We start from the raw sequence: 26487 nt of genomic DNA on the forward strand, positions 1-26487 counted from the left end.
CATCCTTGCTGCTTTCTCATGTGGAAGTCTGTTTAATGTGAAAACAAGGTGATATCTAATTAGCACACAGGTAAGGAATTAAGAAAATCTTTATTTAAGGGTGAAAATGTTTCTCACAAAATCGTTGCCCCAATGCATCATTGAAATTCAAGCTGGAAAGATGATTTTAATATATCACTTGTACATTTTGTATTGCTCTTCTGGTGACAATGTAGTTTGTTTTTGTCAATTACCATTTTAATAATAGGGTAAAGAAAATTAAGTGGATTTTTAAAAGAAAACAATACTTTCAATATACTATTAAAACAAATTAAAATGGTAAAAGTTATTGTACTTTAATGAAAAATAAAAGAGCAAAAATATCAATCCCAGTTTTGGATTACTTTAATTAACAAAAAAAATGCATATAGCAGAGGATAGTTTTAATCTGCCTACCTCTGGGTTATGGGCCCAGCATGCTTCCATTGCAGTACTCTGCTGCACATGTAAATGCAAGAGATCCTGAAGCACTCACTCATCATGGGAAAGTACCAATGTGTTTCTTCGTTGGTGGATGGAAGAAACATCTTACAAAAACTCTCCAGATTATTGACTTTTTAAAGTTTTTCTAGGAAACGTTTTAGATGAATGCTTATTAGCCTTTGTTAGTATGTACTTTTGCAAAGTCTCTCTGTGGCGCAATCAGTTAGTGTGTACGGCTAAAAACCAAAAGGTTGGTGGTTCAATCCCACCCAGGGACGTAATTGACCTTGTTATCAGATTTTGGTGATCTTTAAGTAGACAAGTCAAAATTTCAAACCCCCTCTTATGGTGTAGGGTACCTGGCCTTCTCTGATGTAATCAGAGTTAGATTTGATTCAGTGATTTTATAAAAACAGCTAGGAAGCACAATTTAGCAGTGGGTTGCAGAGAAAAAGAAATATGCTGGCAAAAAAATCCAATTGAGTGATTAAACAGCTCTTCATTTTCTGGCTTTATTTTTATGCTAACAAATTTGTTCTCTGAAAAGTGTCCACAAAGCCAAGTCTCTGATTAACACCTTTGTAGGGATGGTTTTTCACCTATTACTAAATTAAACTTGCTTCATTGGAAAGACAGCAAGATGCATCCTCATTTCAATGTCTACTGAAATAATACAGGTTGACACCAGGAAACATTAACGCCACTGCATCCTTGCTGCTTTCTCATGTAGAAGTCTGTTTAATGTGAAAACAAGGTGATATCTAATTAGCACACAGGTAAGGAATTAAGAAAATCTTTATTTAAGGGTGAAGATGTTTCTCACAAAATCGTTGCCCCAATGCATCATTGAAATTCAAGCTGGAAAGATGATTTTAATATATCACTTGTACATTTTGTATTGCTCTTCTGGTGACAATGTAGTTTGTTTTTGTCAATTACCCTTTTAATAATAGGGTAAAGAAAATTAAGTGGATTTTTAAAGAAAACTATACTGTCAATATACTATTAAAACAAATTAAAATGGTAAAAGTTATTGTACTGTAAGTAAAAATAAAAGAGCCAACATATCAATCCCAGTTTTGGATTACTTTAATTAACAAAAAAAAATGCATATAGCAGAGGATAGTTTCAATCTGCCTACCTCTGGGTTATGTGCCCAGCATGCTTCCATTGCTGTACTCTGCTGCACATGTAAGTGCAATAGATCCTGAAGCACTCACTCATCATGGGAAAGTACCAATGTGTTTCTTCGTTGGTTGATGGAAGAAACATCTTACAAAAGCTCTCCAGATTATTGACTTTTTAAGTTTTTCTAGGAATCGTTTTAGATGAATGCTTATTAGCCTTTGTCAGTATGTACTTTTGCAAAGTGTCTCTGTGGCGCAATCAGTTAGTGTGTATGGCTATTAATTAAAAGGTTGGTGGTTCAATCCCACCCAGTGACGTAATTGACCTTGTTATCAGATTTTGGTGATCTTTAAGTAGACAAGTCAAAATTTCAAACCCCCTCTTATGGTGTAGGGTACCTGGCCTTCTCTGATGTAATCAGAGTTAGATTTGATTCAGTGATTTTATAAAAACAGCTAGGAAGCACAATTTAGCAGTGGGTTGCAGAGAAAAAGAAATATGCTGGCAAAAAAATCCAATTGAGTGATTAAACAGCTCTTCATTTTCTGGCTTTATTTTTATGCTAACAAATTTGTTCTCTGAAAAGTGTCCACAAAGCCAAGTCTCTGATTAACACCTTTGTAAGGATGGTTTTTCACCTATTACTAAATTAAACTTGCTTCATTGGAAAGGCAGCAAGATGCATCCTCATTTCAATGTCTACTGAAATAATACAGGTTGACACCAGGAAACATTAACGCCACTGCATCCTTGCTGCTTTCTCATGTGGAAGTCTGTTTAATGTGAAAACAAGGTGATATCTAATTAGCACACAGGTAAGGAATTAAGAAAATCTTTATTTAAGGGTGAAGATGTTTCTCACAAAATCGTTGCCCCAATGCATCATTGAAATTCAAGCTGGAAAGATGATTTTAATATATCACTTGTACATTTTGTATTGCTCTTCTGGTGACAATGTAGTTTGTTTTTGTCAATTACCCTTTTAATAATAGGGTAAAGAAAATTAAGTGGATTTTTTTAAAGAAAACTATACTGTCAATATACTATTCAAACAAATTAAAATGGTAAAAGTTATTGTACTTCAAGTAAAAATAAAAGAGCAAAAATATCAATCCCAGTTTTGATTACTTAAATTAACAAAAAAAATGCATATAGCAAAGGATAGTTTCAATCTGCCTACCTCTGGGTTATGGGCCCAGCATGCTTCCATTGCAGTACTCTGCTGCACATGTAAGTGCAAGAGATCCTGAAGCACTCACTCATCTTGGGAAAGTACCAATGTGTTTCTTCGTTGGTTGATGGAAGAAACATTTTACAAAAACTCTCCAGATTATTGACTTTTTAAAGTCTTTCTAGGAAACGTTCTAGATGTATGCTTATTAGCCTTTGTCAGTATGGGCATTTTGCAAAGTGTCTCTGTGGCGCAATCGGTTAGTGTGTCCGGCTACTAACCAAATGCTTGGTGGTTCAATCCCAACCAGGGACGTAATTGACCTTGTTATCAGATTTTGGTGATCTTTAAGTAGACAAGTCAAAATTTCAAACCCACTGTTCTGGTGTAGGGTACCTGGCCTTCTCTGATGTAATCAGAGTTAGATTTGATTCATTGATTTTATAAAAACAGCTAGGAAGCACAATTTAGCAGTGGGTTGCAGAGAAAAAGAAATATGCTGGCAAAAAAAATCCAATTGAGTGATTAAACAGCTCTTCATTTTCTGGCTTTATTTTTATGCTAACAAATTTGTTCTCTGAAAAGTGTCCACAAAGCCAAGTCTCTGATTAACACCTTTGTAGGGATGGTTTTTCACCTATTACTAAATTAAACTTGCTTCATTGGAAAGGCAGCAAGATGCATCCTCATTTCAATGTCTACTGAAATAATACAGGTTGACACCAGGAAACATTAACGCCACTGCATCCTTGCTGCTTTCTCATGTAGAAGTCTGTTTAATGTGAAAACAAGGTGATATCTAATTAGCACACAGGTAAGGAATTAAGAAAATCTTTATTTAAGGGTGAAGATGTTTCTCACAAAATCGTTGCCCCAATGCATCATTGAAATTCAAGCTGGAAAGATGATTTTAATATATCACTTGTACATTTTGTATTGCTCTTCTGGTGACAATGTAGTTTGTTTTTGTCAATTACCCTTTTAATAATAGGGTAAAGAAAATTAAGTGGATTTTTTTAAAGAAAACTATACTGTCAATATACTATTAAAACAAATTAAAATGGTAAAAGTTATTGTACTTTAAGTAAAAATAAAAGAGCAAAAATATCAATCCCAGTTTTGATTACTTAAATTAACAAAAAAAAATGCATATAGCAAAGGATAGTTTCAATCTGCCTACCTCTGGGTTATGGGCCCAGGATGCTTCCATTGCAGTACTCTGCTGCACATATAAGTGCAAGAGATCCTGAAGCACTCACTCATCATGGGAAAGTACCAATGTGTTTCTTCGTTGGTTGATGGAAGAAACATCTTACAAAAACTCTCCAGATTATTGACTTTTTAAAGTTTTTCTAGGAAATGTTCTAGATGTATGCTTATTAGCCTTTGTCAGTATATAATTTTTACAAAGTGTCTCTGTGGCGCAATTGGTTAGTGTGTCTGGCTACTAACCAAAAGGTTGGTGGTTCAATCCAACCCAGGGACGTAATTGACCTTGTTATCAGATTTTGGTGATCTTTAAGTAGACAAGTCAAAATTTCAAACCCCCTCTTATGGTGTAGGGTACCTGGCCTTCTCTGATGTAATCAGAGTTAGATTTGATTCAGTGATTTTATAAAAACAGCTAGGAAGCACAATTTAGCAGTGGGTTGCAGAGAAAAAGAAATATGCTGGCAAAAAAATCCAATTGAGTGATTAAACAGCTCTTCATTTTCTGGCTTTATTTTTATGCTAACAAATTTGTTCTCTGAAAAGTTTCCACAAAGCCAAGTCTCTGATTAACACCTTTGTAAGGATGGTTTTTCACCTATTACTAAATTAAACTTGCTTCATTGGAAAGGCAGCAAGATGCATCCTCATTTCAATGTCTACTGAAATAATACAGGTTGACACCAGGAAACATTAACGCCACTGCATCCTTGCTGCTTTCTCATGTGGAAGTCTGTTTAATGTGAAAACAAGGTGATATCTAATTAGCACACAGGTAAGGAATTAAGAAAATCTTTATTTAAGGGTGAAAATGTTTCTCACAAAATCGTTGCCCCAATGCATCATTGAAATTCAAGCTGGAAAGATGATTTTAATATATCACTTGTACATTTTGTATTGCTCTTCTGGTGACAATGTAGTTTGTTTTTGTCAATTACCATTTTAATAATAGGGTAAAGAAAATTAAGTGGATTTTTAAAAGAAAACAATACTTTCAATATACTATTAAAACAAATTAAAATGGTAAAAGTTATTGTACTTTAATGAAAAATAAAAGAGCAAAAATATCAATCCCAGTTTTGGATTACTTTAATTAACAAAAAATATGCATATAGCAGAGGATAGTTTTAATCTGCCTACCTCTGGGTTATGGGCCCAGCATGCTTCCATTGCAGTACTCTGCTGCACATGTAAGTGCAAGAGATCCTGAAGCACTCACTCATCATGGGAAAGTACCAATGTGTTTCTTCGTTGGTGGATGGAAGAAACATCTTACAAAAACTCTCCAGATTATTGACTTTTTAAAGTTTTTCTAGGAAACGTTTTAGATGAATGCTTATTAGCCTTTGTCAGTATGTACTTTTGCAAAGTCTCTCTGTGGCGCAATCAGTTAGTGTGTACGGCTAAAAACCAAAAGGTTGGTGGTTCAATCCCACCCAGGGACGTAATTGACCTTGTTATCAGATTTTGGTGATCTTTAAGTAGACAAGTCAAAATTTCAAACCCCCTCTTATGGTGTAGGGTACCTGGCCTTCTCTGATGTAATCAGAGTTAGATTTGATTCAGTGATTTTATAAAAACAGCTAGGAAGCACAATTTAGCAGTGGGTTGCAGAGAAAAAGAAATATGCTGGCAAAAAAATCCAATTGAGTGATTAAACAGCTCTTCATTTTCTGGCTTTATTTTTATGCTAACAAATTTGTTCTCTGAAAAGTGTCCACAAAGCCAAGTCTCTGATTAACACCTTTGTAGGGATGGTTTTTCACCTATTACTAAATTTAATTTGCTTCATTGGAAAGGCAGCAAGATGCATCCTCATTTCAATGTCTACTGAAATAATACGGGTTGACACCAGGAAACATTAACGCCACAGCATCCTTGCTGCTTTCTCATGTGGAAGTCTGTTTAATGTGAAAACAAGGTGATATCTAATTAGCACACAGGTAAGGAATTAAGAAAATCTTTATTTAAGGGTGAAGATGTTTCTCACAAAATCGTTGCCCCAATGCATCATTGAAATTCAAGCTGGAAAGATGATTTTAATATATCACTTGTACATTTTGTATTGCTCTTCTGGTGACAATGTAGTTTGTTTTTGTCAATTACCCTTTTAATAATAGGGTAAAGAAAATTAAGTGGATTTTTTAAAGAAAACTATACTGTCAATATACTATTAAAACAAATTAAAATGGTAAGTAAAAATAAAAGAGCAAAAATATCAATCCCAGTTTTGATTACTTAAATTAACAAAAAAAATGCATATAGCAAAGGATAGTTTCAATCTGCCTACCTCTGGGTTATGGGCCCAGCATGCTTCCATTGCAGTACTCTGCTGCACATGTAAGTGCAAGAGATCCTGAAGCACTCAGTCATCATGGGAAAGTACCAATGTGTTTCTTCGTTGGTTGATGGAAGAAACATCTTACAAAAACTCTCCAGATTATTGACTTTTTAAAGTTTTTCTAGGAAACGTTCTAGATGTATGCTTATTAGCCTTTGTCAGTATGTGCTTTTTGCAAAGTGTCTCTGTGGCGCAATTGGTTAGTGTGTCCAGCTACTAACCAAATGGTTGGTGGTTGAATCCCACCCAGGGACGTAATTGACCTTGTTATCAGATTTTGGTGATCTTTAAGTAGACAAGTCAAAATTTCAAACCCCCTGTTCTGGTGTAGGGTACCTCGCCTTCTCTGATGTAATCAGAGTTAGATTTGATTCATTGATTTTATAAAAACAGCTAGGAAGCACAATTTAGCAGTGGGTTGCAGAGAAAAAGAAATATGCTGGCAAAAAAAATCCAATTGAGTGATTAAACAGCTCTTCATTTTCTGGCTTTATTTTTATGCTAACAAATTTGTTCTCTGAAAAGTGTCCACAAAGCCAAGTCTCTGATTAACACCTTTGTAGGGATGGTTTTTCACCTATTACTAAATTAAACTTGCTTCATTGGAAAGGCAGCAAGATGCATCCTCATTTCAATGTCTACTGAAATAATACAGGTTGACACCAGGAAACATTAACGCCACTGCATCCTTGCTGCTTTCTCATGTAGAAGTCTGTTTAATGTGAAAACAAGGTGATATCTAATTAGCACACAGGTAAGGAATTAAGAAAATCTTTATTTAAGGGTGAAGATGTTTCTCACAAAATCGTTGCCCCAATGCATCATTGAAATTCAAGCTGGAAAGATGATTTTAATATATCACTTGTACATTTTGTATTGCTCTTCTGGTGACAATGTAGTTTGTTTTTGTCAATTACCCTTTTAATAATAGGGTAAAGAAAATTAAGTGGATTTTTTAAAGAAAACTATACTGTCAATATACTATTAAAACAAATTAAAATGGTAAAAGTTATTGTACTTTAAGTAAAAATAAAAGAGCAAAAATATCAATCCCAGTTTTGATTACTTAAATTAACAAAAAAAAATGCATATAGCAAAGGATAGTTTCAATCTGCCTACCTCTGGGTTATGGGCCCAGCATGCTTCCATTGCAGTACTCTGCTGCACATGTAAGTGCAAGAGATCCTGAAGCACTCACTCATCATGGGAAAGTACCAATGTGTTTCTTCGTTGGTTGATGGAAGAAACATCTTACAAAAACTCTCCAGATTATTGACTTTTTAAAGTTTTTCTAGGAAACGTTCTAGATGTATGCTTATTAGCCTTTGTCAGTATGTGCTTTTTGCAACGTGTCTCTGTGGCGCAATTGGTTAGTGTGTCTGGCTACTAACCAAATGGTTGGTGGTTCAATCCCAACCAGGGATGTAATTGACCTTGTTATCAGATTTTGGTGATCTTTAAGTAGACAAGTCAAAATTTCAAACCCCCTGTTCTGGTGTAGGGTACCTGGCCTTCTCTGATGTAATCAGAGTTAGATTTGATTCATTGATTTTATAAAAACAGCCAGGAAGCACAATTTAGCAGTGGGTTGCAGAGAAAAAGAAATATGCTGGCAAAAAAAATCCAATTGAGTGATTAAACAGCTCTTCATTTTCTGGCTTTATTTTTATGCTAACAAATTTGTTCTCTGAAAAGTGTCCACAAAGCCAAGTCTCTGATTAACACCTTTGTAGGGATGGTTTTTCACCTATTACTAAATTAAACTTGCTTCATTGGAAAGGCAGCAAGATGCATCCTCATTTCAATGTCTACTGAAATAATACAGGTTGACACCAGGAAACATTAACGCCACTGCATCCTTGCTGCTTTCTCATGTAGAAGTCTGTTTAATGTGAAAACAAGGTGATATCTAATTAGCACACAGGTAAGGAATTAAGAAAATCTTTATTTAAGGGTGAAGATGTTTCTCACAAAATCGTTGCCCCAATGCATCATTGAAATTCAAGCTGGAAAGATGATTTTAATATATCACTTGTACATTTTGTATTGCTCTTCTGGTGACAATGTAGTTTGTTTTTGTCAATTACCCTTTTAATAATAGGGTAAAGAAAATTAAGTGGATTTTTTTAAAGAAAACTATACTGTCAATATACTATTCAAACAAATTAAAATGGTAAAAGTTATTGTACTTCAAGTAAAAATAAAAGAGCAAAATATCAATCCCAGTTTTGATTACTTAAATTAACAAAAAAAATGCATATAGCAAAGGATAGTTTCAATCTGCCTACCTCTGGGTTATGGGCCCAGCATGCTTCCATTGCAGTACTCTGCTGCACATGTAAGTGCAAGAGATCCTGAAGCACTCACTCATCATGGGAAAGTACCAATGTGTTTCTTCGTTGGTTGATGGAAGAAACATTTTACAAAAACTCTCCAGATTATTGACTTTTTAAAGTCTTTCTAGGAAACGTTCTAGATGTATGCTTATTAGCCTTTGTCAGTATGTGCATTTTGCAAAGTGTCTCTGTGGCGCAATCGGTTAGTGTGTCCGGCTACTAACCAAATGGTTGGTGGTTCAATCCCAACCAGGGACGTAATTGACCTTGTTATCAGATTTTGGTGATCTTTAAGTAGACAAGTCAAAATTTCAAACCCCCTGTTCTGGTGTAGGGTACCTGGCCTTCTCTGATGTAGTTAGATTTGATTCATTGATTTTATAAAAACAGCTAGGAAGCACAATTTAGCAGTGGGTTGCAGAGAAAAAGAAATATGCTGGCAAAAAAAATCCAATTGAGTGATTAAACAGCTCTTCATTTTCTGGCTTTATTTTTATGCTAACAAATTTGTTCTCTGAAAAGTGTCCACAAAGCCAAGTCTCTGATTAACACCTTTGTAGGGATGGTTTTTCACCTATTACTAAATTAAACTTGCTTCATTGGAAAGGCAGCAAGATGCATCCTCATTTCAATGTATACTGAAATAATACAGGTTGACACCAGGAAACATTAACGCCACTGCATCCTTGCTGCTTTCTCATGTAGAAGTCTGCTTAATGTGAAAACAAGGTGATATCTAATTAGCACACAGGTAAGGAATTAAGAAAATCTTTATTTAAGGGTGAAGATGTTTCTCACAAAATCGTTGCCCCAATGCATCATTGAAATTCAAGCTGGAAAGATGATTTTAATATATCACTTGTACATTTTGTATTGCTCTTCTGGTGACAATGTAGTTTGTTTTTGTCAATTACCCTTTTAATAATAGGGTAAAGAAAATTAAGTGGATTTTTTAAAGAAAACTATACTGTCAATATACTATTAAAACAAATTAAAATGGTAAAAGTTATTGTACTTTAAGTAAAAATAAAAGAGCAAAAATATCAATCCCAGTTTTGATTACTTAAATTAACAAAAAAAAATGCATATAGCAAAGGATAGTTTCAATCTGCCTACCTCTGGGTTATGGGCCCAGCATGCTTCCATTGCAGTACTCTGCTGCACATATAAGTGCAAGAGATCCTGAAGCACTAACTCATCATGGGAAAGTACCAATGTGTTTCTTCGTTGGTTGATGGAAGAAACATCTTACAAAAACTCTCCAGATTATTGACTTTTTAAAGTTTTTCTAGGAAACGTTCTAGATGTATGCTTATTAGCCTTTGTCAGTATAAAATTTTTACAAAGTGTCTCTGTGGCGCAATTGGTTAGTGTGTCTGGCTATTAACCAAAAGGTTGGTGGTTCAATCCCACCCAGGGACGTAATTGACCTTGTTATCAGATTTTGGTGATCTTTAAGTAGACAAGTCAAATTTTCAAACCCCCTGTTATGGTGTAGGGTACCTGGCCTTCTCTGATGTAATCAGAGTTAGATTGATTCAGTGATTTTATAAAAACAGATAGGAAGCACAATTTAGCAGTGGGTTGCAGAGAAAAAGAAATATGCTGGCAAAAAAAATCCAATTGAGTGATTAAACAGCTCTTCATTTTCTGGCTTTATTTTTATGCTAACAAATTTGTTCTCTGAAAAGTGTCCACAAAGCCAAGTCTCTGATTAACACCTTTGTAGGGATGGTTTTTCACCTATTACTAAATTAAACTTGCTTCATTGGAAAGGCAGCAAGATGCATCCTCATTTCAATTTCTACTGAAATAATACAGGTTGACACCAGGAAACATTAACGCCACTGCATCCTTGCTGCTTTCTCATGTGGAAGTCTGTTTAATGTGAAAACAAGGTGATATCTAATTAGCACACAGGTAAGGAATTAAGAAAATCTTTATTTAAGGGTGAAGATGTTTCTCACAAAATCGTTGCCCCAATGCATCATTGAAATTCAAGCTGGAAAGATGATTTTAATATATCACTTGTACATTTTGTATTGCTCTTCTGGTGACAATGTAGTTTGTTTTTGTCAATTACCCTTTTAATAATAGGGTAAAGAAAATTAAGTGGATTTTTTAAAGAAAACTATACTGTCAATATACTATTCAAACAAATTAAAATGGTAAAAGTTATTGTACTTCAAGTAAAAATAAAAGAGCAAAAATATCAATCCCAGTTTTGATTACTTAAATTAACAAAAAAAATGCATATAGCAAAGGATAGTTTCAATCTGCCTACCGCTGGGTTATGGGCCCAGCATGCTTCCATTGCTGTACTCTGCTGCACATGTAAGTGCAAGAGATCCTGAAGCACTCACTCATCATGGGAAAGTACCAATGTGTTTCTTCGTTGGTTGATGGAAGAAACATCTTACAAAAACTCTCCAGATTATTGACTTTTTAAAGTTTTTCAAGGAAACGTTTTAGATGAATGCTTATTAGCCTTTGTCAGTATGGACTTTTGCAAAGTGTCTCTGTGGCGCAATCAGTTAGTGCGTATGGCTATTAACCAAAAGGTTGGTGGTTCAATCCCACCCAGGGACGTAATTGACCTTGTTATCAGATTTTGGTGATCTTTAAGTAGACAAGTCAAAATTTCAAACCCCCTCTTATGGTGTAGGGTACCTGGCCTTCTCTGATGTAATCAGAGTTAGATTTGATTCAGTGATTTTATAAAAACAGCTAGGAAGCACAATTTAGCAGTGGGTTGCAGAGAAAAAGAAATATGCTGGCAAAAAAATCCAATTGAGTGATTAAACAGCTCTTCATTTTCTGGCTTTATTTTTATGCTAACAAATTTGTTCTCTGAAAAGTTTCCACAAAGCCAAGTCTCTGATTAACACCTTTGTAAGGATGGTTTTTCACCTATTACTAAATTAAACTTGCTTCATTGGAAGGCAGCAAGATGCATCCTTATTTCAATGTCTACTGAAATAATACAGGTTGACACCAGGAAACATTAACGCCACTGCATCCTTGCTGCTTTCTCATGTGGAAGTCTGTTTAATGTGAAAACAAGGTGATATCTAATTAGCACACAGGTAAGGAATTAAGAAAATCTTTATTTAAGGGTGAAAATGTTTCTCACAAAATCGTTGCCCCAATGCATCATTGAAATTCAAGCTGGAAAGATGATTTTAATATATCACTTGTACATTTTGAATTGCTCTTCTGGTGACAATGTAGTTTGTTTTTGTCAATTACCATTTTAATAATAGGGTAAAGAAAATTAAGTGGATTTTTAAAAGAAAACAATACTTTCAATATACTATTAAAACAAATTAAAATGGTAAAAGTTATTGTACTTTAATGAAAAATAAAAGAGCAAAAATATCAATCCCAGTTTTGGATTACTTTAATTAACAAAAAAAATGCATATAGCAGAGGATAGTTTTAATCTGCCTACCTCTGGGTTATGGGCCCAGCATGCTTCCATTGCAGTACTCTGCTGCACATGTAAGTGCAAGAGATCCTGAAGCACTCACTCATCATGAGAAAGTACCAATGTGTTTCTTTGTTGGTGGATGGAAGAAACATCTTACAAAAACTCTCCAGATTATTGACTTTTTAAAGTTTTTCTAGGAAACGTTTTAGATGAATGCTTATTAGCCTATGTCAGTAAGTACTTTTGCAAAGTGTCTCTGTGGCGCAATCAGTTAGTGTGTACGGCTATAAACCAAAAGGTTGGTGGTTTAATCCCACCCAGGCACGTAATTGACCTTGTTATCTGATTTTGGTGATCTTTAAGTAGACAAGTCAAAATTTCAAACCCCCTCTTATGGTGTATGGTACCTGGCCTTCTCTGATGTAATCAGAGTTAGATTTGATTCAGTGATTTTATAAAAACAGCTAGGAAGCACAATTTAGCAGTGGGTTGCAGAGAAAAAGAAATATGCTGGCAAAAAAATCCAATTGAGTGATTAAACAGCTCTTAATTTTCTGGCTTTATTTTTATGCTAACAAATTTGTTCTCTGAAAAGTGTCCACAAAGCCAAGTCTCTGATTAACACATTTGTAGGGATGGTTTTTCACCTATTACTAAATTAAATTTGCTTCATTGGAAAGGCAGCAAGATGCATCCTCATTTCAATGTCTACTGAAATAATACGGGTTGACACCAGGAAACATTAACGCCACTGCATCCTTGCTGCTTTCTCATGTGGAAGTCTGTTTAATGTGAAAACAAGGTGATATCTAATTAGCACACAGGTAAGGAATTAAGAAAATCTTTATTTAAGGGTGAAGATGTTTCTCACAAAATCGTTGCCCCAATGCATCATTGAAATTCAAGCTGGAAAGATGATTTTAATATATCACTTGTACATTTTGTATTGCTCTTCTGGTGACAATGTAGTTTGTTTTTGTCAATTACCATTTTAATAATAGGGTAAAGAAAATTAAGTGGATTTTTGAAAGAAAACAATACTGTCAATATACTATTAAAACAAATTAAAATGGTAAAAGTTATTGTACTTTAAGTAAAAATAAAAGAACCAAAATATCAATCCCAGTTTTGGATTACTTTAATTAACAAAAAAAAAATGCATATAGCAGAGGATAGTTTCAATCTGCCTACCTCTGGGTTATGGGCCCAGCATGCTTCCATTGCAGTACTCTGCTGCACATATAAGTGCAAGAGATCCTGAAGCACTCACTCATCATGGGAAAGTACCAATGTGTTTCTTCGTTGGTTGATGGAAGAAACATCTTACAAAAACTCTCCAGATTATTGACTTTTTAAAGTTTTTCTAGGAAACGTTCTAGATGTATGCTTATTAGCCTTTGTCAGTATGTAATTTTTACAAAGTGTCTCTGTGGCGCAATTGGTTAGTGTGTCTGGCTACTAACCAAAAGGTTGGTGATTCAATCCCACCCAGGGACGTAATTGACCTTGTTATCAGATTTTGGTGATCTTTAAGTAGACAAGTCAAAATTTCAAACCCCCTGTTATGGTGTAGGGTACCTGGCCTTCTCTGATGTAATCAGAGTTAGATTTGATTCAAGGATTTCATAAAAACAGATAGGAAGCACAATTTAGCAGTGGGTTGCAGAGAAAAAGAAATATGCTGGCAAAAAAAATCCAATTGAGTGATTAAACAGCTCTTCATTTTCTGGCTTTATTTTTATGCTAACAAATTTGTTCTCTGAAAAGTGTCCACAAAGCCAAGTCTCTGATTAACACCTTTGTAGGGATGGTTTTTCACCTATTACTAAATTAAACTTGCTTCATTGGAAAGGCAGCAAGATGCATCCTCATTTCAATTTCTACTGAAATAATACAGGTTGACACCAGGAAACATTAACGCCACTGCATCCTTGCTGCTTTCTCATGTGGAAGTCTGTTTAATGTGAAAACAAGGTGATATCTAATTAGCACACAGGTAAGGAATTAAGAAAATCTTTATTTAAGGGTGAAGATGTTTCTCACAAAATCGTTGCCCCAATGCATCATTGAAATTCAAGCTGGAAAGATGATTTTAATATATCACTTGTACATTTTGTATTGCTCTTCTGGTGACAATGTAGTTTGTTTTTGTCAATTACCCTTTTAATAATAGGGTAAAGAAAATTAAGTGGATTTTTTAAAGAAAACTATACTGTCAATATACTATTCAAACAAATTAAAATGGTAAAAGTTATTGTACTTCAAGTAAAAATAAAAGAGCAAAAATATCAATCCCAGTTTTGATTACTTAAATTAACAAAAAAAATGCATATAGCAAAGGATAGTTTCAATCTGCCTACCGCTGGGTTATGGGCCCAGCATGCTTCCATTGCTGTACTCTGCTGCACATGTAAGTGCAAGAGATCCTGAAGCACTCTCTCATCATGGGAAAGTACCAATGTGTTTCTTCGTTGGTTGATGGAAGAAACATCTTACAAAAACTCTCCAGATTATTGACTTTTTAAAATTTTTCAAGGAAACGTTTTAGATGAATGCTTATTAGCCTTTGTCAGTATGGACTTTTGCAAAGTGTCTCTGTGGCGCAATCAGTTAGTGTGTATGGCTATTAACCAAAAGGTTGGTGGTTCAATCCCACTCAGGGATGTAATTGACCTTGTTATCAGATTTTGGTGATCTTTAAGTAGACAAGTCAAAATTTCAAACCCCCTCTTATGGTGTAGGGTACCTGGCCTTCTCTGATGTAATCAGAGTTAGATTTGATTCAGTGATTTTATAAAAACAGCTAGGAAGCACAATTTAGCAGTGGGTTGCAGAGAAAAAGAAATATGCTGGCAAAAAAATCCAATTGAGTGATTAAACAGCTCTTCATTTTCTGGCTTTATTTTTATGCTAACAAATTTGTTCTCTGAAAAGTTTCCACAAAGCCAAGTCTCTGATTAACACCTTTGTAAGGATGGTTTTTCACCTATTACTAAATTAAACTTGCTTCATTGGAAAGGCAGCAAGATGCATCCTCATTTCAATGTCTACTGAAATAATACAGGTTGACACCAGGAAACATTAACGCCACTGCATCCTTGCTGCTTTCTCATGTGGAAGTCTGTTTAATGTGAAAACAAGGTGATATCTAATTAGCACACAGGTAAGGAATTAAGAAAATCTTTATTTAAGGGTGAAAATGTTTCTCACAAAATCGTTGCCCCAATGCATCATTGAAATTCAAGCTGGAAAGATGATTTTAATATATCACTTGTACATTTTGTATTGCTCTTCTGGTGACAATGTAGTTTGTTTTTGTCAATTACCATTTTAATAATAGGGTAAAGAAAATTAAGTGGATTTTTAAAAGAAAACAATACTTTCAATATACTATTAAAACAAATTAAAATGGTAAAAGTTATTGTACTTTAATGAAAAATAAAAGAGCAAAAATATCAATCCCAGTTTTGGATTACTTTAATTAACAAAAAAAAATGCATATAGCAGAGGATAGTTTCAATCTGCCTACCTCTGGGTTATGGGCCCAGCATGCTTCCATTGCAGTACTCTGCTGCACATATAAGTGCAAGAGATCCTGAAGCACTCACTCATCATGGGAAAGTACCAATGTGTTTCTTCGTTGGTTGATGGAAGAAACATCTTACAAAAACTCTCCAGATTATTGACTTTTTAAAGTTTTTCTAGGAAACGTTCTAGATGTATGCTTATTAGCCTTTGTCAGTATGTAATTTTTACAAAGTGTCTCTGTGGCGCAATTGGTTAGTGTGTCTGGCTACTAACCAAAAGGTTGGTGATTCAATCCCACCCAGGGACGTAATTGACCTTGTTATCAGATTTTGGTGATCTTTAAGTAGACAAGTCAAAATTTCAAACCCCCGGTTATGGTGTAGGGTACCTGGCCTTCTCTGATGTAATCAGAGTTAGATTTGATTCAAGGATTTCATAAAAACAGATAGGAAGCACAATTTAGCAGTGGGTTGCAGAGAAAAAGAAATATGCTGGCAAAAAAAATCCAATTGAGTGATTAAACAGCTCTTCATTTTCTGGCTTTATTTTTATGCTAACAAATTTGTTCTCTGAAAAGTGTCCACAAAGCCAAGTCTCTGATTAACACCTTTGTAGGGATGGTTTTTCACCTATTACTAAATTAAACTTGCTTCATTGGAAAGGCAGCAAGATGCATCCTCATTTCAATTTCTACTGAAATAATACAGGTTGACACCAGGAAACATTAACGCCACTGCATCCTTGCTGCTTTCTCATGTGGAAGTCTGTTTAATGTGAAAACAAGGTGATATCTAATTAGCACACAGGTAAGGAATTAAGAAAATCTTTATTTAAGGGTGAAGATGTTTCTCACAAAATCGTTGCCCCAATGCATCATTGAAATTAAAGCTGGAAAGATGATTTTAATATATCACTTGTACATTTTGTATTGCTCTTCTGGTGACAATGTAGTTTGTTTTTGTCAATTACCCTTTTAATAATAGGGTAAAGAAAATTAAGTGGATTTTTTAAAGAAAACTATACTGTTAATATACTATTCAAACAAATTAAAATGGTAAAAGTTATTGTACTTCAAGTAAAAATAAAAGAGCAAAAATATCAATCCCAGTTTTGATTACTTAAATTAACAAAAAAAATGCATATAGCAAAGGATAGTTTCAATCTGCCTACCGCTGGGTTATGGGCCCAGCATGCTTCCATTGCTGTACTCTGCTGCACATGTAAGTGCAAGAGATCCTGAAGCACTCTCTCATCATGGGAAAGTACCAATGTGTTTCTTCGTTGGTTGATGGAAGAAACATCTTACAAAAACTCTCCAGATTATTGACTTTTTAAAATTTTTCAAGGAAACGTTTTAGATGAATGCTTATTAGCCTTTGTCAGTATGGACTTTTGCAAAGTGTCTCTGTGGCGCAATCAGTTAGTGTGTATGGCTATTAACCAAAAGGTTGGTGGTTCAATCCCACCCAGGGACGTAATTGACCTTGTTATCAGATTTTGGTGATCTTTAAGTAGACAAGTCAAAATTTCAAACCCCCTCTTATGGTGTAGGGTACCTGGCCTTCTCTGATGTAATCAGAGTTAGATTTGATTCAGTGATTTTATAAAAACAGCTAGGAAGCACAATTTAGCAGTGGGTTGCAGAGAAAAAGAAATATGCTGGCAAAAAAATCCAATTGAGTGATTAAACAGCTCTTCATTTTCTGGCTTTATTTTTATGCTAACAAATTTGTTCTCTGAAAAGTTTCCACAAAGCCAAGTCTCTGATTAACACCTTTGTAAGGATGGTTTTTCACCTATTACTAAATTAAACTTGCTTCATTGGAAAGGCAGCAAGATGCATCCTCATTTCAATGTCTACTGAAATAATACAGGTTGACACCAGGAAACATTAACGCCACTGCATCCTTGCTGCTTTCTCATGTGGAAGTCTGTTTAATGTGAAAACAAGGTGATATCTAATTAGCACACAGGTAAGGAATTAAGAAAATCTTTATTTAAGGGTGAAAATGTTTCTCACAAAATCGTTGCCCCAATGCATCATTGAAATTCAAGCTGGAAAGATGATTTTAATATATCACTTGTACATTTTGTATTGCTCTTCTGGTGACAATGTAGTTTGTTTTTGTCAATTACCATTTTAATAATAGGGTAAAGAAAATTAAGTGGATTTTTAAAAGAAAACAATACTTTCAATATACTATTAAAACAAATTAAAATGGTAAAAGTTATTGTACTTTAATGAAAAATAAAAGAGCAAAAATATCAATCCCAGTTTTGGATTACTTTAATTAACAAAAAAAATGCATATAGCAGAGGATAGTTTTAATCTGCCTACCTCTGGGTTATGGGCCCAGCATGCTTCCATTGCAGTACTCTGCTGCACATGTAAGTGCAAGAGATCCTGAAGCACTCACTCATCATGGGAAAGTACCAATGTGTTTCTTCGTTGGTTGATGGAAGAAACATCTTACAAAAACTCTCCAGATTATTGACTTTTTAAAGTTTTTCTAGGAAACGTTTTAGATGAATGCTTATTAGCCTTTGTCAGTATGTACTTTTGCAAAGTGTCTCTGTGGCGCAATCAGTTAGTGTGTATGGCTATAAACCAAAAGGTTGGTGGTTCAATCCCACCCAGGGACGTAATTGACCTTGTTATCAGATTTTGGTGATCTTTAAGTAGACAAGTCAAAATTTCAACCCCCCTCTTATGGTGTAGGGTACCTGGCCTTCTCTGATGTAATCAGAGTTAGATTTGATTCAGTGATTTTATAAAACAGCTAGGAAGCACAATTTAGCAGTGGGTTACAGAGAAAAAGAAATATGCTGGCAAAAAAATCCAATTGAGTGATTAAACAGCTCTTCATTTTCTGGCTTTATTTTTATGCTAACAAATTTGTTCTCTGAAAAGTGTCCACAAAGCCAAGTCTCTGATTAACACCTTTGTAAGGATGGTTTTTCACCTATTACTAAATTAAACTTGCTTCATTGGAAAGGCAGCAAGATGCATCCTCATTTCAATGTCTACTGAAATAATACAGGTTGACACCAGGAAACATTAACGCCACGTGGAAGTCTGTTTAATGTGAAAACAAGGTGATATCTAATTAGCACACAGGTAAGGAATTAAGAAAATCTTTATTTAAGGGTGAAAATGTTTCTCACAAAATCGTTGCCCCAATGCATCATTGAAATTCAAGCTGGAAAGATGATTTTAATATATCACTTGTACATTTTGTATTGCTCTTCTGGTGACAATGTAGTTTGTTTTTGTCAATTACCATTTTAATAATAGGGTAAAGAAAATTAAGTGGATTTTTAAAAGAAAACAATACTTTCAATATACTATTAAAACAAATTAAAATGGTAAAAGTTATTGTACTTTAATGAAAAATAAAAGAGCAAAAATATCAATCCCAGTTTTGGATTACTTTAATTAACAAAAAAAATGCATATAGCAGAGGATAGTTTTAATCTGCCTACCTCTGGGTTATGGGCCCAGCATGCTTCCATTGCAGTACTCTGCTGCACATGTAAGTGCAAGAGATCCTGAAGCACTCACTCATCATGGGAAAGTACCAATGTGTTTCTTCGTTGGTTGATTTAAGAAAATTCTTACAAAAACTCTCCAGATTATTGACTTTTTAAAGTTTTTCTAGGAAACGTTCTAGATTAATGCTTATTAGCCTTTGTCAGTATGTACTTTTTGCAAAGTGTCTCTGTGGTGCAATCGGTTAGTGTGTCTGGTTACTAACCAAAAGGTTGGTGGTTCAATCCCACCCAGGGACATGATTGACATTGTGATCAGGTTTTGGTGATATTTAAGTAGACAAGTCAAAATTTCAAACCCCCTCTTTTGGTGTAGGGTACCTGGCCTTCTCTGATGTAATCGGAGTTAGATTTGATTCAGTGATTTTATAAAAAACAGCTAGGAAGCACAATTTAGCAATGGGTTGCAGAGAAAAAAATATGCTGGTAGAAAAATCCAATTGAGTGATTAAACAGCTCTTCATTTTCTGCCTTTATTTTTATGCTAACAAATTTGTTCTCTGAAAAGTGTCCACAAAGCCAAGTCTCTGATTAACACCTTTGTAAGGATGGTTTTTCACCTATTACTAAATTAAACTTGCTTCATTGGAAAGGCAGCAAGATGCATCCTCATTTCAATGTCTACTGAAATAATACAGGTTGACACCAGGAAACATTAACGCCACTGCATCCTTGCTGCTTTCTCATGTAGAAGTCTGTTTTATGTGAAAACAAGGTGACATGTAATTAGCACACAGGTAAGGAATTAAGAAAATCTTTATTTAAGGGTGAAGATGTTTCTCACAAAATCGTTGCCCCAATGCATCATTGAAATTCAAGCTGGAAAGATGATTTTAATATATCACTTGTACATTTTGTATTGCTCTTCTGGTGACAATGTAGTTTGTTTTTGTCAATTACCCTTTTAATAATAGGGTAAAGAAAATTAAGTGGATTTTTTAAAGAAAACTATACTGTCAATATACTATTAAAACAAATTAAAATGGTAAAAGTTATTGTACTTTAAGTAAAAATAAAAGAGCAAAAATATCAATCCCAGTTTTGATTACTTAAATTAACAAAAAAAAATGCATATAGCAAAGGATAGTTTCAATTAGAGATGAGCGCCTGAAATTTTTCGGGTTTTGTGTTTTGGTTTTGGGTTCGGTTCCGCGGCCGTGTTTTGGGTTCGACCGCGTTTTGGCAAAACCTCACCGAATTTTTTTTGTCGGATTCGGGTGTGTTTTGGATTCGGGTGTTTTTTTCAAAAAACCCTAAAAAAACAGCTTAAATCATAGAATTTGGGGGTCATTTTGATCCCATATTATTATTAACCTCAAAAACCATAATTTCCACTCATTTTCAGTCTATTCTGAATACCTCACACCTCACAATATTATTTTTAGTCCTAAAATTTGCACCAAGGTCGCTGGATGACTAAGCTAAGCGACACTAGTGGCCGACACAAACACCTGGCCCATCTAGGAGTGGCACTGCAGTGTCACGCAGGATGTCCCTTCCAAAAAACCCTCCCCAATCAGCACATGATGCAAAGAAAAAAAGAGGTGCAATGAGGTAGCTGACTGTGTGAGTAAGATAAGCGACCCTAGTGGCCGACACAAACACCGGGCCCATTTAGGAGTGGCACTGCAGTGTCACGCAGGATGTCCCTTCCAAAAAACCCTCCCCAATCAGCACATGACGCAAAGAAAAAAAGAGGCGCAATGAGGTAGCTGACTGTGTGAGTAAGATTAGCGACCCTAGTGGCCGACACAAACACCGGGCCCATTTAGGAGTGGCATTGCAGTGTCACGCAGGATGTCCCTTCCAAAAAACCCTCCCCGATCAGCACATGACGCAAAGAAAAAAAGAGGCGCAATGAGGTAGCTGACTGTGTGAGTAAGATTAGCGACCCTAGTGGCCGACACAAACACCGGGCCCATTTAGGAGTGGCACTGCAGTGTCACGCAGGATGTCCCTTCCAAAAAACCCTCCCCAATCAGCACATGACGCAAAGAAAAAAAGAGGCGCAATGAGGTAGCTGACTGTGTGAGCAAGATTAGCGACCCTAGTGGCCGACACAAACACCGGGCCCATTTAGGAGTGGCACTGCAGTGTCACGCAGGATGTCCCTTCCAAAAAACCCTCCCCAATCAGCACATGACGCAAAGAAAAAAAGAGGCGCAATGAGGTAGCTGACTGTGTGAGTAAGATTAGCGACCCTAGTGGCCGACACAAACACCGGGCCCATTTAGGAGTGGCACTGCAGTGTCACGCAGGATGTCCCTTCCAAAAAACCCTCCCCAATCAGCACATGACGCAAAGAAAAAAAGAGGCGCAATGAGGTAGCTGACTGTGTGAGTAAGATTAGCGACCCTAGTGGCCGACACAAACACCGGGCCCATTTAGGAGTGGCACTGCAGTGTCACGCAGGATGTCCCTTCCAAAAAACCCTCCCCAATCAGCACATGACGCAAAGAAAAAAAGAGGCGCAATGAGGTAGCTGACTGTGTGAGTAAGATTAGCGACCCTAGTGGCCGACACAAACACCGGGCCCATTTAGGAGTGGCACTGCAGTGTCACGCAGGATGTCCCTTCCAAAAAACCCTCCCCAATCAGCACATGACGCAAAGAAAAAAAGAGGCGCAATGAGGTAGCTTACTGTGTGAGTAAGATTAGCGACCCTAGTGGCCGACACAAACACCGGGCCCATTTAGGAGTGGCACTGCAGTGTCACGCAGGATGTCCCTTCCAAAAAACCCTCCCCAATCAGCACATGACGCAAAGAAAAAAAGAGGCGCAATGAGGTAGCTGACTGTGTGAGTAAGATTAGCGACCCTAGTGGCCGACACAAACACCGGGCCCATTTAGGAGTGGCACTGCAGTGTCACGCAGGATGTCCCTTCCAAAAAACCCTCCCCAATCAGCACATGACGCAAAGAAAAAAAGAGGCGCAATGAGGTAGCTGACTGTGTGAGTAAGATTAGCGACCCTAGTGGCCGACACAAACACCGGGCCCATTTAGGAGTGGCACTGCAGTGTCACGCAGGATGTCCCTTCTAAAAAACCCTCCCCAAACAGCACATGACGCAAAGAAAAATAAAAGAAAAAAGAGGTGCAAGATGGAATTGTCCTTGGGCCCTCCCACCCACCCTTATGTTGTATAAACAAAACAGGACATGCACACTTTAACCAACCCATCATTTCAGTGACAGGGTCTGCCACACGACTGTGACTGATATGACGGGTTGGTTTGGACCCCCCCCAAAAAAGAAGCAATTAATCTCTCCTTGCACAAACTGGCTCTACAGAGGCAAGATGTCCACCTCATCATCACCCTCCGATATATCACCGTGTACATCCCCCTCCTCACAGATTATCAATTCGTCCCCACTGTAAACCACCATCTCAGCTCCCTGTGTACTTTGTGGAGGCAATTGCTGCTGTGTAGGGTACCTGGCCTTCTCTGATGTAATCAGAGTTAGATTTGATTCAGTGATTTTATAAAAACAGCTAGGAAGCACAATTTAGCAGTGGGTTGCAGAGAAAAAGAAATATGCTGGCAAAAAAAATCCAATTGAGTGATTAAACAGCTCTTAATTTTCTGGCTTTATTTTTATGCTAACAAATTTGTTCTCTGAAAAGTGTCCACAAAGCCAAGTCTCTGATTAACACCTTTGTAAGGATGGTTTTTAACCTATTACTAAATTAAACTTGCTTCATTGGAAAGGCAGCAAGATGCATCCTCATTTCAATGTCTACTGAAATAATACAGGTTGACACCAGGAAACATTAACGCCACTGCATCCTTGCTGCTTTCTCATGTGGAAGTCTGTTTAATGTGAAAACAAGGTGATATCTAATTAGCACACAGGTAAGGAATTAAGAAAATCTTTATTTAAGGGTGAAAATGTTTCTCACAAAATCGTTGCCCCAATGCATCATTGAAATTCAAGCTGGAAAGATGATTTTAATATATCACTTGTACATTTTGTATTGCTCTTCTGGTGACAATGTAGTTTGTTTTTGTCAATTACCATTTTAATAATAGGGTAAAGAAAATTAAGTGGATTTTTGAAAGAAAACAATACTGTCAATATACTATTAAAACAAATTAAAATGGTAAAAGTTATTGTACTTTAAGTAAAAATAAAAGAGCCAAAATATCAATCCCAGTTTTGGATTACTTAAATTAACAAAAAAAAATGCATATAGCAGAGGATAGTTTCAATCTGCCTACCGCTGGGTTATGGGCCCAGCATGCTTCTATTGCTGTACTCTGCTGCACATGTAAGTGCAAGAGATCCTGAAGCACTCACTCATCATGGGAAAGTACCAATGTGTTTCTTCGTTGGTTGATGGAAGAAACATTTTACAAAAACTCTCCAGATTATTGACTTTTTAAAGTTTTTCTAGGAAACGTTTTAGATGAATGCTTATTAGCCTTTGTCAGTAAGGACTTTTGCAAAGTGTCTTTGTGGCGCATTCAGTTAGTGTGCATGGCTATTAACCAAAAGGTTGGTGGTTCAATCCCACCCAGGGACGTAATTGACCTTGTTATCAGATTTTGGTGATCTTTAAGTAGACAAGTCAAAATTTCAAATCCCCCTGTTCTGGTGTAGGGTACCTGGCCTTCTCTGATGTAATCAGAGTTAGATTTGATTCAGTGATTTTATAAAAACAGCTAGGAAGCACAATTTAGCAGTGGGTTGCAGAGAAAAAGAAATATGCTGGCAAAAAAAATCCAATTGAGTGATTAAACAGCTCTTAATTTTCTGGCTTTATTTTTATGCTAACAAATTTGTTCTCTGAAAAGTGTCCACAAAGCCAAGTCTCTGATTAACACCTTTGTAAGGATGGTTTTTAACCTATTACTAAATTAAACTTGCTTCATTGGAAAGGCAGCAAGATGCATCCTCATTTCAATGTCTACTGAAATAATACAGGTTGACACCAGGAAACATTAACGCCACTGCATCCTTGCTGCTTTCTCATGTGGAAGTCTGTTTAATGTGAAAACAAGGTGATATCTAATTAGCACACAGGTAAGGAATTAAGAAAATCTTTATTTAAGGGTGAAAATGTTTCTCACAAAATCGTTGCCCCAATGCATCATTGAAATTCAAGCTGGAAAGATGATTTTAATATATCACTTGTACATTTTGTATTGCTCTTCTGGTGACAATGTAGTTTGTTTTTGTCAATTACCATTTTAATAATAGGGTAAAGAAAATTAAGTGGATTTTTGAAAGAAAACAATACTGTCAATATACTATTAAAACAAATTAAAATGGTAAAAGTTATTGTACTGTAAGTAAAAATAAAAGAGCCAACATATCAATCCCAGTTTTGGATTACTTTAATTAACAAAAAAAAAATGCATATAGCAGAGGATAGTTTCAATCTGCCTACCTCTGGGTTATGTGCCCAGCATGCTTCCATTGCTGTACTCTGCTGCACATGTAAGTACAATAGATCCTGAAGCACTCACTCATCATGGGAAAGTACCAATGTGTTTCTTCGTTGGTTGATGGAAGAAACATCTTACAAAAACTCTCCAGATTATTGACTTTTTAAAGTTTTTCTAGGAAACCTTTTATATGAATGCTTATTAGCCTTTGTCAGTATGTACTTTCGCAAAGTGTCTCTGTGGCGCAATCAGTTAGTGTGTATGGCTATAAACCAAAAGGTTGGTGGTTCAATCCCACCCAGGGACGTAATTGACCTTGTTATCAGATTTTGGTGATCTTTAAGTAGACAAGTCAAAATTTCAACCCCCCTCTTATGGTGTAGGGTACCTGGCCTTCTCTGATGTAATCAGAGTTAGATTTGATTCAGTGATTTTATAAAACAGCTAGGAAGCACAATTTAGCAGTGGGTTACAGAGAAAAAGAAATATGCTGGCAAAAAAATCCAATTGAGTGATTAAACAGCTCTTCATTTTCTGGCTTTATTTTTATGCTAACAAATTTGTTCTCTGAAAAGTGTCCACAAAGCCAAGTCTCTGATTAACACCTTTGTAAGGATGGTTTTTCACCTATTACTAAATTAAACTTGCTTCATTGGAAAGGCAGCAAGATGCATCCTCATTTCAATGTCTACTGAAATAATACAGGTTGACACCAGGAAACATTAACGCCACGTGGAAGTCTGTTTAATGTGAAAACAAGGTGATATCTAATTAGCACACAGGTAAGGAATTAAGAAAATCTTTATTTAAGGGTGAAAATGTTTCTCACAAAATCGTTGCCCCAATGCATCATTGAAATTCAAGCTGGAAAGATGATTTTAATATATCACTTGTACATTTTGTATTGCTCTTCTGGTGACAATGTAGTTTGTTTTTGTCAATTACCATTTTAATAATAGGGTAAAGAAAATTAAGTGGATTTTTAAAAGAAAACAATACTTTCAATATACTATTAAAACAAATTAAAATGGTAAAAGTTATTGTACTTTAATGAAAAATAAAAGAGCAAAAATATCAATCCCAGTTTTGGATTACTTTAATTAACAAAAAAAATGCATATAGCAGAGGATAGTTTTAATCTGCCTACCTCTGGGTTATGGGCCCAGCATGCTTCCATTGCAGTACTCTGCTGCACATGTAAGTGCAAGAGATCCTGAAGCACTCACTCATCATGGGAAAGTACCAATGTGTTTCTTCGTTGGTTGATTTAAGAAAATTCTTACAAAAACTCTCCAGATTATTGACTTTTTAAAGTTTTTCTAGGAAACGTTCTAGATTAATGCTTATTAGCCTTTGTCAGTATGTACTTTTTGCAAAGTGTCTCTGTGTTGCAATCGGTTAGTGTGTCTGGCTACTAACCAAAAGGTTGGTGGTTCAATCCCACCCAGGGACATGATTGACATTGTTATCAGGTTTTGGTGATATTTAAGTAGACAAGTCAAAATTTCAAACCCCCTCTTTTGGTGTAGGGTACCTGGCCTTCTCTGATGTAATCGGAGTTAGATTTGATTCAGTGATTTTATAAAAAACAGCTAGGAAGCACAATTTAGCAATGGGTTGCAGAGAAAAAAATATGCTGGTAGAAAAATCCAATTGAGTGATTAAACAGCTCTTCATTTTCTGCCTTTATTTTTATGCTAACAAATTTGTTCTCTGAAAAGTGTCCACAAAGCCAAGTCTCTGATTAACACCTTTGTAAGGATGGTTTTTCACCTATTACTAAATTAAACTTGCTTCATTGGAAAGGCAGCAAGATGCATCCTCATTTCAATGTCTACTGAAATAATACGGGTTGACACCAGGAAACATTAACGCCACTGCATCCTTGCTGCTTTCTCATGTAGAAGTCTGTTTTATGTGAAAACAAGGTGACATGTAATTAGC

The 26487-nt window shown here is 35.9% G+C and overlaps 4 non-coding genes across 4 annotated transcripts; all 4 read left to right on the plus strand.

Moving 5' to 3' along the window:
• The first annotated feature begins 4173 nt into the window (after positions 1-4173).
• TRNAS-ACU (transfer RNA serine (anticodon ACU)) lies at positions 4174-4247 on the plus strand. The gene has a single exon. It is a non-coding gene; the product is annotated as a tRNA-Ser (tRNA).
• A 13927-nt stretch (positions 4248-18174) lies between these two features.
• TRNAY-AUA (transfer RNA tyrosine (anticodon AUA)) lies at positions 18175-18248 on the plus strand. Its single transcript has one exon. It is a non-coding gene; the product is annotated as a tRNA-Tyr (tRNA).
• A 1072-nt stretch (positions 18249-19320) lies between these two features.
• TRNAS-ACU (transfer RNA serine (anticodon ACU)) lies at positions 19321-19394 on the plus strand. Its single transcript has one exon. It is a non-coding gene; the product is annotated as a tRNA-Ser (tRNA).
• Positions 19395-24776: 5382 nt separating this feature from the next.
• TRNAY-AUA (transfer RNA tyrosine (anticodon AUA)) lies at positions 24777-24850 on the plus strand. The gene has a single exon. It is a non-coding gene; the product is annotated as a tRNA-Tyr (tRNA).
• The last annotated feature ends 1637 nt before the right edge of the window (positions 24851-26487 follow it).

This window comes from Pseudophryne corroboree, chromosome 8 (assembly GCF_028390025.1).
Source record: "Pseudophryne corroboree isolate aPseCor3 chromosome 8, aPseCor3.hap2, whole genome shotgun sequence".
Lineage (NCBI taxonomy): Eukaryota > Metazoa > Chordata > Amphibia > Anura > Myobatrachidae > Pseudophryne > Pseudophryne corroboree.